At 34.0% G+C, this 18480-nt stretch overlaps 1 pseudogene; it reads right to left on the bottom strand.

Moving 5' to 3' along the window:
- Positions 1 to 3604: 3604 nt before the first annotated feature.
- Positions 3605 to 17778, bottom strand: LOC128373843 (uncharacterized; annotated as a pseudogene).
- Positions 17779 to 18480: the final 702 nt, after the last annotated feature.

The raw sequence follows: 18480 nt of genomic DNA, 5'->3' as shown, positions 1-18480 counted from the left end.
TTTTTTTAACCAGAGACACACAGACTGTTCCTCTTCAGAGTCACACTGCTTAACTGAGGGTTGGACAGGTAAATACGCTCACCTGAGCCAATGAGAATTTAGTGTGAGACCAATGTCACTTAAATCTGGGTTAAACTGACCTAAACAGATTGTTGTTATTATTATCATTATTATTATTATTATTGCACAATCTGCTTCTTCTGGATGTTGTTAATTTTATTTGTTTGTTGTATAGTGTAAATAAATAATTAAAATTAAAATAAATAAATAAAATTACTTCAGAGTGAAAACATCAACCAAATGGAATAAAACCCCAACATGAGGAAGACGAGGCAGTTTCTTCATCACTAACATCAGCTCAGCTCAGCTGTGTCCTACAAGCTAGAAGCTTCTGAACTAATGTGAAACTGTGTACGCTGAAAACTGCTCGACCAAAGAGAAACTGAACACCTCTGTTGATGTTTGGACACCTGATGCTGTTTTTCATTTTGCTGTCGGCTCGATTTATCCTCTGTTTCTATCCTTACTTTTACTTTTTGAAGCATAACACGTTATAGAGTATATTATTTTATTTTGAAAAACTCACTTTTTCTCCATTGTTTCATGTTAACACAAACAAAGCAATATGCTAAATATTAGATATTTTATATAATTCATGTAGTCGGCTGTTTATTAGTGTTTATGACTCACTGCTGATTGATACCTGAGTTTATCTGTACAGAGATGTCAGAGGTGTGACAGCGCCCCCCTCTGGAAAAAAAATATATTTCCTTGTTTTTTCTCTCCTTGTATCTTCAGTGGGACGAACTAAGACACCAGTGAGACAAACATCACTCAATGATGATGGATACTTAGTTTAATGCTGATGTATCCCCTACTTGAAATGAGATTAGCCAATTGTAAACAGTTACATAAATATCACACACATAGGCCCGATAAGGAGGATGGTAAGCAAAACACAAATGCAAGTCATGAGAATAGAAAAGATGAATTTATTCCACAAAATAATACATTATGAAATAAATGAATAAACCAAGATTTTTTTCCCCTTGAGATGTTAACTTAAAAAAATAAAATTTAATGGATCAACTGAAATATATCACTTTGTTTGCTGTTTCAAGAAATAAAAATTCAATTCAATTATAAATCAAAGTAATAGAAAGAATTACATTAAAGTGTCCACCTTTACAATTATTTCTTCAGGTAGTGTCACAACCAGTTTCCTTTATAATCCTTCTGTATTCACTCTCTGGATAATTGTCTTTCATTTCTTTGCAAGTCCAGTTTTGTTAAGTCAATATGTCTCCTCGGTTTTTTTTACTCAGTAAGTCAAATTCAGTTTTGTTAGGTTAGGGGCCCCTTATCTGATTCTTCAAGTGGAAATCCAGCGTGTCCAAGAACATCTGCTGGACTCTCTCATTCCTCTCAAGCAACGGCAGGAATCCTAGACGCACCTCCCGCTCACCGGAAACGTTCATAGTCGTCCTCTTCTTCACAAAGCGACAAACAAACAAAAAACAACCTGCATACCATATAAATGAACCTTAGTTAATACCAAATTATTTCTCTCAGTATGCAGATTAATGTGGCGATCTTATTTTATTTCTATTTTTTCTATAGTCACTGCTGGGTTACAAGTTCACATGCTAAACATACAAACATGGCCATAAATAAAAAGTAAGACTCATGAGACAATAATGTTTGCCAGCATTAATAACTTACAATTCCTGTAATTCACATCATAAAACGCTTTACAGTGCCTCAGTCTCAGTCACACACGTTTCTCCGATTGTTTTTTTGTTTTGTTTTTAGCATACACACGTTATATTAACATTTGCTAGCGCTAAAAAAGAGAAAAAGAAAATTACACTCACCGGAGAATTAAACAACTTAAAATATTAATCCTCCCTTCTTCCCTCGGCAACCAAACCAAAAACAAAAAGTAAGTATCTTCTGGACAATAGCAATACAGAACTTTATCAACTTAAAATAACTTTTCCCTCTCAGTAGCTCAATGTACATGCTAACTCCGATTTCTTCTTCTGCGGTGTAATATCTCGTACTACCCTCCCACCTTCTCAGTCTTCTACTTAGCAACTGGGAAAAGGAGCATTTACCGCCACCCTGTGGAATTTTAATGCAACAACAACATTAATAATGTAATTGCAATGAATATCCATGAAACACAAATAAATGTATGAATAGATGAATGTATACAAAAAAATGAATTGAAATGTAACTATAACTGTATTGTGTTATACTAAGTGTAATCAACTATAAACAAATGAATTAAACAACAGAATTAAATATATGTTAAATTTATGGGAGTTACACTGAGTTTACCATTTAACAGAGGAGTCAGCCGGCTCTATTTAAATGCAGGCTGCAGCTCCCTCCAGTGGAAGAAAGTAAAACTGCACCGGTTCACGACAGACCAGTGTACTGCAGGAGACATACAGTATGATGATCCAGAAAATATTTAGCTACTACTACTAATAATAATAGTAAATAAAATAAATTCAAATATATAAATCATTTCATTTTCAAACCAAAGTGTGTTTCTGTGTCCTTATTAAAAACCCAGGAAAGTGTTTTAGTGATGTAAAGTACCAGTCAAAAGTTTGGACACACTTTCCCATTCACATCAATGAGAATGTCTGTCCAAACGTTTGACTGGTACTTTATATTTGAAAAGTTTAAATTATGTACACTGAGGTCAAACGTATGTTGGTATTTTTTTCAATGGTTTGAGACTCTTAGGAAAAAGGGAAATCTTAATGCTGCAGCACACAGTCACATTATAGACAATACTGTTCTTTATGGCCACAGTTTGCTGAGGATTTCTCCCAGTTTCAAGATGACAACGACACCATGCACAGAGCTAGGTCCATAAAGAGATCAGTTTGGTGTGAACAAAAATTATTTTCTATTGATTCTATTGATACTGTGGCGTAGCAAATGTGAACAAATCCTTGCAGACAGGTTTAAAAATCCTTTAGAAAGCCCTCCCAGAAGAGATGAGGCAGTTATAGCAGCATTTTAGTACCGATTATGTTTGAATGACATGTTAAACAATCCTGTACGGGTGTAAACCAGTAAACTATGAAGTGGTTAGTCTAATTAATTAGAAACAGTGTTACTCCATGTGTGGGAATAAAGAACAAAAGAAACACCATTGTGTTACTGACAAAGTGTCTCTGCAGACATTAGGTCGAGGTCAAAGGTTATTCAGTGTCTCATTTATTAATTTATTACATGTGTAGTAATAATCAAACTGGATGGTATTAAAGAAACTCTGGTTTATTTTCACAATGAAATTTCATGCTGAGGTCAAAAGGAACAGGAACGATTAAAGTATTAAAACATTATTCAACAAGATAAAAACTCTGATACAAATGTAATTAATGAAATGGTGTTAATAGCTTTATAGTAGGATAGACTTCTATTATTTTATTGAAGTGAGACATTTTGACACTAATTCTCTTTAAAGGACTTTAAAGGTTGTACTTTAGTGTATTAGGCTAATACATTTTTTTTAAATAAGACAACATACTTTAAATATGTAATTATACAAAAATATATACTCTTATGGATGAATACTATAGTGTATAAACATTTGTCCCGCAAATATAACATGTCAGTTGATCAAACATATAATAACAAAGGAGCTACAACTGAGGCATCCACAAGTGATGAGTGTAGTTTCAATGGCCAGGACAAGTTTTGTTCAGTCGTCTGTTTCTGTTTTCTCTTTCAAGAATATATCAATGTCTCAACAGGATTTGGAAACACTTGTCCATGCATTTATCTTCAGTAAACTCAACTGCTCTAACGTTGTGTTCATGGGTCTTTTTAAAAAGTCAATCAGAGAGCTGCAGCTGATTCAGAATGCTGTTGATCGGGTCCTCACAAAGACCAAGAAGGTGGATCATATCACTCCAGTTCTCTCTTCTCTTTACACTGAAAGATAAAATCAGTACAGTCAATTGAAACACAGTTTAAAGTCACACACACATCACCAGACTGACCGATTTTCACTCCCCAAGGCAAACACTAATATTGTTAAATGTACAGTACTATATGAAACAATGAAAACATGTAGGTCTTTACTAGTGTTACTGACTAAATTAACACAGAAATCAATAGTTAAGAAGCATGTAAGGAAACACCAATGAACATTATATTTGCAAGATTTTGTGCATTGTCTTATTCATACAGACAGGTGACACATTAAAGGAAACCCCGTCATTAAGTGTCTTAGTAAGGTGTTGGGCCACTACCTGCTGCTAGAACAGCTGTAATGCTCTTTAGTATTGATTCTATAAGTCTCTGAAATCTACTGCAGGGATGAACACCATTCTTCCAAAAGATATTTCCTCATTTAGTGTTTTGATGATGGTGTCACATGTTTAACAGAAGACAACCTGCATTTAACAGCAGTCACAGTACAGGAATGAAGCAGGAATGCAGGTTCAGGTTCAGTTATTTCAATCTCAGTTCAATTAAAGGTTTGTGAAATTTTGCCCTTTGTCCTAAACCAGAAGCAGAAATTTTGTTAAAAATATTTTTTGAGGTCACAGTCATTTATTTAAGTTCATCTTCCTATTCTCACCTTCGCTGGTTTCCTGTTAAGACGACATGAAACCAGTCTGTTGGTGTTCATATAATGAAGTCTGTTTCATGTCATTCAGTATGAGGTATTTCTGGGTACATTCATTTTGGTTATTGGTTGAATTTGTTTGTCAGACATCAGAGTTATAATAAAAAAACAACATGTCAACATTTTTCTGTAGTTATACTGGATCTCACACTGAGAAATACTTCATTAGACTGATTCCTTCAATCTAAAACATTTGGTACCTGGTGGACTTCATCATCAGGCAAGTTAGGCAACTGTCTGGGGCTTTACATGTATTATGATGTTTAGATATGAAAAATATTGACTCATGTTACTACTCTAACTTGTTGAACCCCGAAAAATAACCTGACACATAAAATGTTGCTGGTTAAATTACACATTCAGATTTTACTCACAGAACACAACTATTGAAATATGATGCATTATTATACATTAAACTAACGAGAATTATATAAAACTGTTCAAATTACAGTAAGTTGAAGTACACTGTGGTAATAATACTTCTCTCTCTTTCACTCTTTACAATTACTTTCCTGTGTAGTATGAAGGAATATACTCTTAATAGTTAATAGTTTTATTTCAGATAAAAATTTTGAGTATTTCTTCCACTGCCAATACCAACATGACGTTGAGAAAAGATAAAAATAAAGAAAGTCAGGGTTGTCTGGGGCCCCAAATCACTGATTTCACCCCTGATCACAGGTTCATGTCCAAACTATGTTTTCACCTTTATAATACAACAGTTTGAGAGACTTTTAGTATTATAAATATTTAGTTCATTAAACTAAAATGACACAATGACATACTCACAGTCATCATCCAGTATTTTGAACTTCAACTGATGATGACGATGATGATGATGAAGCGTCTGTAGCTGCAAAAAGAAAAGCATTTTGATTTGATATGAAGAGTTTCGTCATGAGAGACAAAACTGAACATGAGTGACAAATTACTAATATCTGCCTTTCTGTCAAGTTGTTCATATTTACATTTTAATATATTTCATTATTCTAAAATATCTTTATTTAATGTCATGTAATATAATCAGATAAAACTATCACACATTTAATATTTAAAAGGGTTAGGGTTAGCAGGGTTTGATGTTTTCTGTATTCTGAAATACAGAAAACATCACAAAGACATCAATTTATGAAAGAACACAAAGCATCACTATCTGTGTCATTATTACAATATGTTATTAATTGTTTGTCAAATATTTACACTGTATGGACTTTTTATCACCAAAAGTAAAATATATGATGTTATAACAACATGAACACCAAAACAATAGCACAGACATGTATATTAAATACATCTGTGAAGTAAAAATATAGAAGTAAAAACATCTTTTGTCTCTCACCTTCCTTTCCCTTCTCGTTCTTTTTCCAAAGGAAGAATCCAATGATGCCGACTACCAGGAGCAACAGTACAATAACAGCACCAAGAGGGAAATCTGAAGAACCAAAAGAACCAAAACAGAACATGTAACTTAGTTTATCTCACTCTTTCATTACTTAATGTTTCAGATTTTATTTATTAACACAATTTTAGTCATTTAAGTTTCCAAATGGAAGTCAAAAGAAGAAGACAAACATGCTGATGCTGAGTGTGTTTTAGTGAACAATCAGTGTTGGGAGTTAAAACCACAAAGTTTTACAGTAATCTCATTAGTTTGAACAGAAACACAGACATGTAAAACATTACTGTTTGAATTTTAGTATTTATATTAAAATACTGACCTGATGAAAACTGTGTTACAGTGTTGATCATAATTATACTTTGACAGGCTAAATTTAAACTTGTGTAAATATCTAATAAATAACGGTGCCTTCAACTGCTGTAAGAGCACTTGTGTGAGGGGAAAACAGAAATAAAGAAGTAGATGTTAGAGGAGGCTTGAAGCTCTGACATGTGGAAATATCCTTCATTTGAAAAAATAAAACAGATTAAAAACTCCTCATGAATTCTTCTGACGTCCAAAGACACAAATAAAATCTAGATGACTAAGAAAACAGAGACAAACAACTAAAGAAAACACTGAAGGAGACAAACAACCTGGTCAATCACAAATAAGACAAAACTTCAAATCAGATGAAAGTAAACTAAGTGTACTTCTCACCTCCATCTCTTCTATCACTGGTCTTGCTCCAGTTTGTCTGAATCACTGTTTTATCCAGTTTGGTGATGATGTCGTCCTTCACACCAGAGAGATGAAACACACATTCGTACCTCCTCCAGTCTTCAGGTGTGACTGATGAAAGGTTCAGCTCAACATTCATCTGGAAGGATCCATCATGGTTGGGGAGGATCTCTCCAAGTTCCACGTTCTCATGAAGCTCCTCTCCATCTCTCCTCCAGAATATCTTGGCTCTGTTAGGGTAGAAACCTGTAGCGAAGCAGCTGACTGGAGAGGAGGGAGTCTTCTGGAGGAGAGACACTGAGGGAAGGTCTGGAGAGTAAAAATAAAATAAAAGACAATTCATAGTTGTTTTTTATTGTTATTTACTGCATATTATCATTCCTGATTGATGTTATGTATTTAAATGTATTTGTAACAATTATACGGTATAAAATAAACCTCACTGAAGTGTGTTTGAGAAAAGGAGGGAGGAGGAAGAGATAGATGAGAAGAAAGACAATAAGAGAGAGAGAGTGAGAGTCAGAAAAGTAAAAGAGAAAGAGACAGCAAATGGAGAGAAAGAGTGGTTATAGATATGGAAAAAGAGTGAGAGAAAATGTGGTATATGAGGAGGGAGGCAGGGAGAGATGAAGAGAGGTGAGAGAGAAAATGAAAGAGAAATGTGTGTAAACTGAGACTCAGCAGGTCTCTGTTTGTTGGTTCATATTTATTGTAATGTTACTGTAAGTTAGAAACAGAGGAGGCATATTAACATTGTTGTGTTCATGAAACTACATCAGGTCATGTGATTCTACCTGTTCTCATCAGAGAGCTCCTCCCATAGTTCACAAACTTCTTCAGCAAGTCAGGGAACCTCTGGGTGAGGATGTTCTTATAATATGCTAGATGTGCTTTGTTATTGTTCCAATTGTTTTTGGTGATGACAGCCTGTTGTTTATGAGCGATCCATGTATTTGTCTTCACATCCCACGATAGGAAGTCTTCTCCATCGTAACCAACCTGTCTGAATCCACTAACATCTCCAGTCTCATCGTCCCATTCACAGCCAGCCATCCACTGGAGAATATGGACACCTGAGAGAGAGACAGAGACACAGATTGCAGTAAACCAGAGTGAGATCTCAGCATTTTATTAAACAGTGAAACATAAACAAACCTCCAGTGTGGTTGAAGCGATGGTTTAAAGTTTCAATGTAGCCTTTGAAGAACTGCTGGAGACCCAAACATCTGAAAGTCCCCCTCTCCCAGAACTGAGGTTCATCTTCTGTGATTCTGTTTGCCCAGTCCTGTTTGGGTACTAGTCTCCTGGTGTTGCTGTCATAGTGCTGTATCTGAACATCATCAACCATCCCAACAACCACAAACTCTGGGAAGTTTGGGACTTGAGAGGACCCAGTGTAGATATTCTTTAGAGAATGAATCACTGTAAGAAAACGTTCATGTCATTATTTCAGTTTTCTGAATTATAGTTTTATAAATAACTTTTACATCAAGTAAAATACTTTTCTGTGCACAGAATCTGAAGAAGCTACCATACATCCTCCTGATAATCTCTGTTATATCAATCATTAATTGATTAAATTGATGCAAAAATCACATATAGTCTGAAATAAAATATTAAACCAGTCTATTATTGCACATTAGTAATTCTTTTGTGAAAAAACAATAACAACTATTTGATCACCAAACTCTCTCTCTTTCTCTCTGCCTGGGAATTAAGACTTTGTTTGTTTAACTTGATGGTTGAATTATCTCCAGCCCTGCCTTCTGCTCTGTAGCCATTCAAGTTCCAACACATGTTATTGTGTCTTCAGTCCTGTAATATGTTAGTTGTTGCAATACCTAAATATGACAATAGATGGCGCATTAATATACACTGCTGTGATGAAACATAGATTATTTAACTTCTTATTTTAATAATGAGATGTACCCCAAATCAACTGTAATAGTTGCAGCAGCCCCGTGGTAGTGTCTTCCTTTTTTAGATTGTATTAAACACTAATACAATCTGAAAAGAAGTCAGGGAACTTCACATTAAATACTATGAAAGAAATCTTAAATTCGTATCACCATGTGTAAACATATAAAGCTTTTTTCTTAAACCATCAACCGACCCAAAAAAACTCTATTAACTCACCTGCTGCTGCGCTGTGTAGACCCAGGAGGACCAGAAAAAACAAGACCTTCATTCTGAACTACATAATCCACATCTTTACTGTTAACGGAAATGTTTTTTTAATCCGGACACACAGCCTGCTCCTCTTGTGAGTCACACTTCTTAACTGAGGGTTGGACCTGAGCCTCCATCTGAGCCAATGAGAATTAAGTATGAGACCAGCGTCACTTAAATCTGGGTTAAACAGATTGTTAACGAAAGTGAAAATAACATTTGCTCGTTTTTAACCAAGTTATAGATCGTGGAGAGGCATGCAGGCTTTATTTTGGTTTGTTAGTTATTATTACAAAATATATAATAATACGTGTAATATAACATATAATATTTTGTATGCTAATGTCATATAAAGTGCAGAGATGTATTGACTTTCTGGGAGGACAGAGGTCACTGTCAGCTACAGATCAGCACTCTGGAGCTTGTGGGGCTGCAGTAATGTGTTATTCTTCTTCTGTTGTTCTGTGTGGATGTTCTGGGGTTGAAAACACTCCTGAATAAAAATAAAAATAATAAAAATAACAATACTTGATGATAAATCTACTTACTCGGGTATATAATTTTATTTAAACCTTATTATAAAGTTCTTATTTTTCCAGCTCACTAATGGACAGTATATATACATTTATATTAATATACAGTAAACAGACTCAGCGGCCCTGCTGCTCTGTGGCACCATCTAGTGGACAAACTGAAAACTACAACCGCAATAAAAATCGTCATGGACTCATGTCAAGGTTATTACAGGCGAAATAATTATTGTACACAGTAATTGTCCTTATATAAGGTGTTAAGATCTGAAAAGTCTAATAACAGATAAAATACCAACTACACAAAACATTTTTACAACTGATGAAAAAGGCTTTTTTTTTTTTTTTTTTTTTTTTTTTTACTAAGCCTATGTTTACTAAGGTTGGAGCCATGTTCATTTAGTTTGTGATAATACTGTAACTAGTCACATATGAGTAAACATACATTATGTGTGGATTTACAGAAAGAGACAAACTTTTGGAATTTTGGAGATTTTATTAAAAAATTAAACACAAAATACAAAAGAAATCAAACAGCAGTGCAACAAAATGTGTCTTTATCGTCTGTAATTCAAGTGATTTTAAGCATTATTATTCAACATCTTGTATGTTTATAGAAACTCTGGAAAAGAACACCCATGTTTTTTTTACTAAACAAATGTACAAAATATACAATAAGGAAAAGACTGATTAACAGACAGATATGGAAACACCGTTAATTAATAAAACACCAAACACATAAATTATTACTAATTAGTCTAAAACTATTTACACAACTGGAAAACAATATTGACTGTGTGTATTTAACCCTTTATCACTGTGTATTTCATTATGTGTGTGTGTGTGTGTGTGTGTGTGTGTGTGTGCTTGATTTTACCAGGTAAAACCCACCACCAGAAAAACTATGGATATTGTGTATTATTTATTATTGTGTATGTATGAAGAGCACTATGATGCTTTGGTTGTCTGACACACCTGGTTTTACAAATCTTAGTAATCACAAACTATAAGATTGACCAGATTTGAACTCTCCAACTGTAATTTATGACATGAATGATTAAAACTAATTTATTCAGTTTACAGATGAACTGAAGACTTTGGGATCTGTCTTCGTTCCACTGCACGATTCCTCCGTAAACCTAAAGCGACAGAAAGAAAATAATTACATGAAATAGTGAATAACATAACATAATCACATAATTGTTCACAAAACCACACATCTGTCCTATTATATCTAAGATGGATCATACAGACCTAAAATGTCAATGATTGAGTCACTGAAGTATTTATATCCAATACATTTTAACTACCATCACTTCTTTTTACCTCATAAACTTTTAAATAAAACCCTTTTCTGAGCCTCTCATGTGAAGGTTTCTGCTCCTTTTTTGATAAGATTACTTTATTTAAGAAAGCTTCATATTTATCTTCTTATTTATCTATATATTACGGAGCCCCTCTGGTGTCATGGTCAAAAAAATAAATAAATTGTTGCCACAATATAGCTATAACGTGTGCACGAAATACTAATTTGTGGCCAAGAAATAAGTACAAAATACTAATTAATAATATTAATATTAGGGGTGTGACGATACACTCAGCTCACGAGACAAGACAAGACACAATATTGGGTTCACGAGAACGAGATTTTAACTATATTTTTTTACAAACTTCAATGAGGAAATACATGTATCCATGATACATTTCAATTCAATTCAAAAAATATAAATTGAATTGAAATGTTTTAACTAATCATCTTGTAATGAATCACTTTAGTTCTACTTTCTAAATATGTAATTATCATATGCAGCATGCAGCACTGTAGAAGGTTTCTCCATATAGATATTTTATAGATGGATCATTTTGGTATTTATGGAAATAACAACCATAAATACAAAAGTTAGATACAAAAAGTATCCTCCTGATAATCTCTAATCTAATCTAATCTCTAAAATACCAAAAAGTAAATTGAGTATAAACAATTCTAATATATAAATATAAATTAAATTGCTAATAAAAAAAACACAGAAATAAAAGTAAATTGCACAAATCCTGTATCACATAAATACACAAGTAGAACAAAATATAAATGGTGTTATAATTTGGTAGTGTGACTCAGTCTACTTTTTGCATCATTAGGCTTCCACAGCTGCTCTTTGAAACTTTAAACTTGATGCAGCTGAATGATTTGATCTGATGATTGATCAGATATTATCAGTGGTAATAAAGGATTGCACAATTTTCTTATCAGGGTTTTATTAGCTGTTATATAGCAGTGTAAAACGGACTTCAGCAAATCAGGACCAAGCACGAACATCATCAAAGTGTTAACATAATGGTTTAAAGGAATATAACACATTTCATCAGACTGATCAATAATATAGTGAACTTTTAATCTTCCGAGATTTTATTGAAGGACAAATGTCCAGAGAACACTACAGACACATTCAGTAGTTCAGTAGTTATGTCACAAATTAGTATTTCGTTGCCATGAATTAGTATTTCGGGCGCACGTTATAGCTAGATTGTGGCCAGAATTTTTTTTTTTTTTTTTACCATGACACCAGAGGGGCTCTGTAATCTATCATATTTGTTTAGTTAAAAACAAATTACAACTGCAAAATTTCACAGACGTTTTTGTGTTGAATAATTAAACAAGTTAATGACATTATTTGGCGGATAGTTTGAGGTAACTTTGTTTAACAAGAGCTATAAACAGTATTCAAACAGTAAAATAACTCACTGTGCAGGTTGGTGTGTTTGTCATTCAGGGTTGTGGATTCAGTTTCTCATTGACCTCAGAGCTACAGTCAGAGGCTGTAAAGTCAGAAACCAGTCAGTCTACTTATCAAACACTGAACTGTAGAATATGTAGAAATATGTAATCTGCAGCAAAGTGCAAAGGGTCAGTCAGGTTAAAAGGAATAAAAACATTTTACTTACGAGGACTAGGAGGGCAATGGGCTAAAAAAAGTAAGGCAAGGACACAAATCAGTTCAGCTCTAACAAATACCGAAATACCAGAATATCTTTAACACCTTCTACCAAAGAAATATAATCCTTTCTTATAAACTGATCCTTTGATATTTATTTTCCTATATATACATAGATCATCATACTACTGTCTTTGTGGGATGCAAAACCAGGTACAGATATAAGAAGCATCAACTCAAAGTCTAAAATCAAAGAACTGAAATGAATAAATGAGAAAATTCTGTTTTTGTCTCACCTTGCTTCTTTTTGTAAATCACGACTCCAGCAGTGACACCGATGAGGACGAGAGCAACAACCACCACTGCAGCAATGATGATGATGGTCATGTCCTCTGTTGAGCAAAGAACAACAAAAAAATAGTCAGAACCTGAATAAATGAAGGCGGCTAGAGGGGAAGAACATCCAAGCAGACAATAATCCTGTATATAAAATAATAACAATAACAACAATTTAAGCTGTATATAGACAATATATGTATGTGTTTATGCTTATATTCTTGTCTACCTTTACTCTCTTCATTTAGCTGTATGTCAGTGTTGGTTTCTTTCTTGGAAGTTTTTTAGTATCATATTTTCAGCTCTGTGTGAGCATAATAAAAGATACTGAAAACTGTTATCAGATTACATGAATGCAGAAAAGCTACTATAATCTCTTCGTTGTGGTTACACATGGTCTGAAAAATTATTTTAATAAAAATAAATGTACAAATGTGGTCAAATAACAAATGTGCAGTGTTTAATATTTTAGTTTTGTATGTTTCATTATTGAAATTGTTCAGTAGTCATCAAAGCAAACAGTGGACAGACGGCACAAATAAATAGGTGCTGGTCAACAATAATTTCTATGACTAAATTAAGAAAATAATTGGTGGTCACATAGGTGGGTCACATCAATTGCTTTTCAACTGACCTGAGAAGTAAATTATTCATAAGAAAATGGATGAATGAAACAAATGAAAACACATAAGGCAACAAAGCACACATGAAAATATACTGTTACTCTAAAATCTGCTTTTCCATATTCATTACTTCTAATCCTAGTCTTACTTTCGTTGGATTTGATCACAGCTTTGTCCAGTTTGGTGATGTCGTCCTTCACACCAGAGAGCTGAAACACACATTCATACTTTCCCCAGTCTCCAGGTGCAACTTTTGAAAGGTCCAGCTCAACACTCATCTGGAAGGATCCATCATGGTTGGGGAGGATCGCTCCAAGCTCCACCTCCTCATGAAGCTCCTCTCCATCTTTCCTCCAGAACATCTCGGCTCTGTCAGGGTAGAAACCTGTAGCGAAGCAGCTGACTGGAGAGGAGGGAGTCTTCTGGAGGAGAGACACTGAGGGAAGAACTGGAGAGTAAAGACAAAGACAGTTTATAGTTTCTTTATTATTATTATTTACAGTATATTATTATCATCATCCCTGATTGATGTGATGTATTTAAATGTATCAGCAACATATATATACAGTATAACATGCAAATAAACCTTATTGAAGCGTGGTTGAGAAAGGGAAGGAGGAACAGAAAAGAAGAAAGACAGATGAAGAGTGAGAGACTAGATGAGAAAGAGAGGAGGAGGATAGTGAGAGAGACAAAGTGTAAGATAGAAATGTGATAAGGAAAGAGACAGAAAGTGGAGAAAAAGAGTGGTGACAAATATGTGAAAGAGTGACAGACAGAAAATGTGGTAAATGAGGAGGGAGGCAGAGAGATGAAGAGAGGTGAGAGAGAAAATGAAAGAGAAATGTGTGTAAACTGAGACTCAGCAGGTCTCTGTATGTTGGTTCATACTTATTGTAATGTTACTGTAAGTTAGAAACAGAGGAGGCATATTAACATTGTTGTGTTCATGAAACTACATGAGGTCATGTGATTCTACCTTTTCTCATCAGAGAGCTCCTCCCATAGTTCACATACTTCTTCAGCCAGTCAGGACAAATCTGGGTGAGGTAGTTCTTTCTCTGTGCGATCCAAGCTTTGTCATTGTCCCAGTTCAGCTTGGTGTTGACAGCCTGTTGTTTTGGAGCGATCCATGTCTCTGTCTTCAGGTCAAATGCTATGAAGTCTTCTCCATCATAACCATGCTGATTAAATCCATTAACCTCTCCAGTATCATCGTCCCATTCACAGCCGTACATCCACTGGTAAACATGGACACCTGAGACAGAGACAGAGACACAGACTGCAGTAAACCAGAGAGAGATCTCAGCACAGTCAGCTGTCATCAGTGTTGGAGTCATTACTCTAAAACTGTACTGGCATTGTATTACACATTAATTGTTATTTAAAATACTAAACCTTATTACTTCCTGTAGAAGGTAATCAATTATACTATTAGTTACATTACTTTTAAGTTACTCCTTAGCAACGTCTGAGATGTTGTGTAAAATGAATTGGCCATCAAAACACCATTAGATTGTATATGAACTGAGTTTCACTGAAACAAACTCATTTTAGTTGTTCACTCACCACTAGTCCTGTTTATTTTACATGTTTATCACTGAAGGAGACTTTTATTCAGGATTAGTCACTAGTGTGTGTGTGTGTGTGTGTGTGTGTGTGTGTGTGTGTGTGTGTGTCCTGTTCTGCAGGATGAAAGTATAAACATCATTTTATCAGTAAACAGTGAAACATGAACAAACCTCCAGTTTGGTTGAAACTCTGCTTTAAAATTTCAATGCTGGCTTTGAAGACCTCCTGGTTACCCCTAACGATCTCAGTGTTCCTCTCCCAGTACTGTGGATCATCTTCTGTGACTTTGTTCATCCAGTCCTGCGTGGGTACCTTTTTCCTGGTGTTACTGTCATAGATATGTATCTGAACATCATCAACCATCCCAACATCTACAAACTCTGGGAAGTTTGGGACTTGAGAGGACGCAGTGTAGAATTTCTTCAGAGAGTGAGTCACTGCAAAAAAAAAGTTCATTTCAGTTTTTTGAATTAAAGTTTTACATTAAATAAAATAAAACAAAATAATTTTCTGTGCACAGAATCAAAAGAAGCTACAGTACATCCTCCTGAGAATCTCTGTTGTGAGATTAAGAAATTAATTGATAGAATTATGTCTTGAACACTATGGAATCAGATTTGTGTCAGAATGATCAAGCAAAACCTTTTAAACATCAAACAAATCTGATTCCATAGAACAAACTTATAAAATAAAATAAAAGATAAAAAAGAAATAAAAATAAAAGCTGAAATAAAATATTAAAGCAGTCACTTATTGACACATCAGATGATTCACATGTCTGACTTTCATTGATAGATGTATTCTTGTTCAGTGTGAATTAAACTCCAGTTTATTTTCCAGTTAGTGGAGACGTTTATTCTTCAGGATGCATCATTAGTAGCGTCTGCTGCTCATTATTGTTTTACTTTGAAATGTGAAACCACAAACCTGTGACTAACTATATGTCAGTCCCTCCATCATTTCACTGTTAGATTATAATTATTATTTTGCAGTTTTTCTCAAAAATTGTGATAATAATTGTGATGTTTTATTTATTCTTTTATCAGAAAAATTGCAGAAATTGGGAAAAAATTAAAGCAAAGTAAAGAGATTTTTTATAAAAGCACAATTTTTAAAACAACATTTTTAAATGTTTTGTTTTGTCCAAACAAAAGTAAGTCATAGAAATGTAAGTAAAACAATACATTTTTAAATTTTTGTTTTAAAAAAATCACTTTAACAACTATTTGATCACCAAATTACAGAATCAGACATAATGTTGTGACATTACAAAACTTACTAAACTCAGTATTAAACATTTTAAACATGAGATCTGTGATATTTGTCAAGTTTAAACAAAATAAATGATGGATGTCAGTCATTTAGTTTACAATCATTAGTGAATGATATTAAATATTGAGCCATCAGAGCAGGAAGTTGTTTGTCTTCAGCATCAATATCTATGAAAACAGCGCCATCTGCTGACTCATGTTGGTTACTAATAAAAACCTTCAGCAGTCTGTAGATGTTAATTATACACACTTCAGATGAAATGTAGTGACGTCTTTAAGACTGAAAAGTGTTTGTTAATACATTTACATCATTTCTACAATAATAAGTAATGACTAATATCACTAAATTAATAGTTACACACTGACTGAGGATGTGATTTTAATTATTGTTGTTTGGAACAAATATTAATATTTAATAGAAACATGACATCAACTTAAATCTGAACTTAAATTTTTATCTGAGTGTGTGTTGGATTATTTTGTGCTGCCATTTTGTCCAGAGTCGATCTAAAAGCTCCTATTAAAATATTATAACATCAAATAATGGCCTTGATTTAAAAACAGGAAGAAAAAAAATATACGTTTTAATAATAATAATAATTTTAATATCCTCTTTTCAGAAACAAAGAAAATGTGCCCAAAAAATAGACATTAATCAACGCGTTGCACAGACTGGATTTAAAGTGAACTTTAAATAAAGAAAGTAGTTTGTAGTTAATTGTTGTGTTAAAGTAGCCTAAATAACTTTAACATAATAAGTTTGTGACTTTGTAAACATTTCTATAATCTACAAGGAAGTCAGGGAAATAAACATCATATCACAACATTAATGGTTACACGTTGACTGAGGATGTGATTTTCATTATTATTGTTTGTTTGAAACAAGTGTCAACATTTTCATACAAAACATGACGTCATGGACAACTTGTTAATAAAATAAAGTAGCTACAGCTGCCTTAAAGTGTAGTTTAAAACGTGTTTTGTTGTGTTTTTGTTAAATTTTCACTGTTTTATTTATTTATTTTATTTTGGACTATGTATGCTGCCATTTTGTCCAGAACGAGCTCGGACCGAGTTAATTTAAAAGATCCTAAAACATTATTATACAATCAAATAATGACCTTGATTTTAAAACAGGAAAGAAAAAATATCCTCGTTTTAATATCCTCTTTGGAAATTTGGCCAAAAAACAGACATTAATCTATACGTTGTACAGACAGGATTTAAAGTGGACTTTAAGTAAAGAAAGTAGTTTGTAGCTAATAATTATGTTAAAGTAGCCTAAATAACTTTAACATAATGAGTTTGTGACTTCTTAAACATTTCTATAATCTACAAGGAAGTCAGGGAAATAAACATCTGAAACCGTAAATTAGTATCACCATGTCTACAAATATAAAGCCTTTTATTAAACCATCAACCGACTAAAAACAAAAAAACTATATTAACTAACCTGCTGCTGCGCTGTGTAGACCCAGGAGGACCAGAAAAACCAAGATCTTCATTCTGAACTACAGAATCTGATATTTCTTTTATCCACGGATACACGGACTGCTCCTCTTGTGTGGCACACCGCTGATCTGCGTGTAGGACTGGCACGAGTCCTGCCTTCAGCCTCCTTCTGAGCCAATGAGAATTCAGTATGAGACCAACGTCACTTAAATCTGGGTTAAATTGACCTAAACAGGTTATGAATGAAAGTGAAAGTAACATTTGCTTGTTTTTACCCAAGTTAAAGAAGGTTGAGAGGCATATCAGGCTTTATTCTGGGGTTTCTTAGCTTTGTCAGTGCATGAAAGTCACATTATAACATATATAATAATACCTGTAATATAACATGTATGATGGTTTGTAGGCTAATGTCATATAATGTGTAGAGATGTGATGACTTTCTGGGAGGTCAGGGGTCACTGTCAGCTACAGATCAGCTCTCTGGAGCTTGTGGGGCTGCAGTAATGTGTTATTCTTCTTCTGTTGTTCTGTGTGGATGTTCTGGGGCTGATAACTTCAGAGTGAAAACAGCAACCAAAGAAATAAAACCCCAACATGAGGATGACGAGGCAGTTTCTTCATCACTACCATCAGCTCAGCTGTGTCCTACAAGCTAGAAGCTTCTGAACTAATGTGAAACTGTGTACGCTGAAAACTGCTCAACCAGAGAAACTGAACACCTCTGTTGATGTTTGGACACCTGATGCTGTTTTTCATTTTGCTGTTTGCACGATTTATCCTCCGTTTCTATCCTCACTTTTACTTTTTTAAGCATT

This window comes from Scomber japonicus, chromosome 15, assembly GCF_027409825.1.
Source record: "Scomber japonicus isolate fScoJap1 chromosome 15, fScoJap1.pri, whole genome shotgun sequence".
Classification (NCBI taxonomy): Eukaryota; Metazoa; Chordata; class Actinopteri; order Scombriformes; family Scombridae; genus Scomber; species Scomber japonicus.
This window is presented reverse-complemented; position numbering and strand designations above follow the sequence as displayed.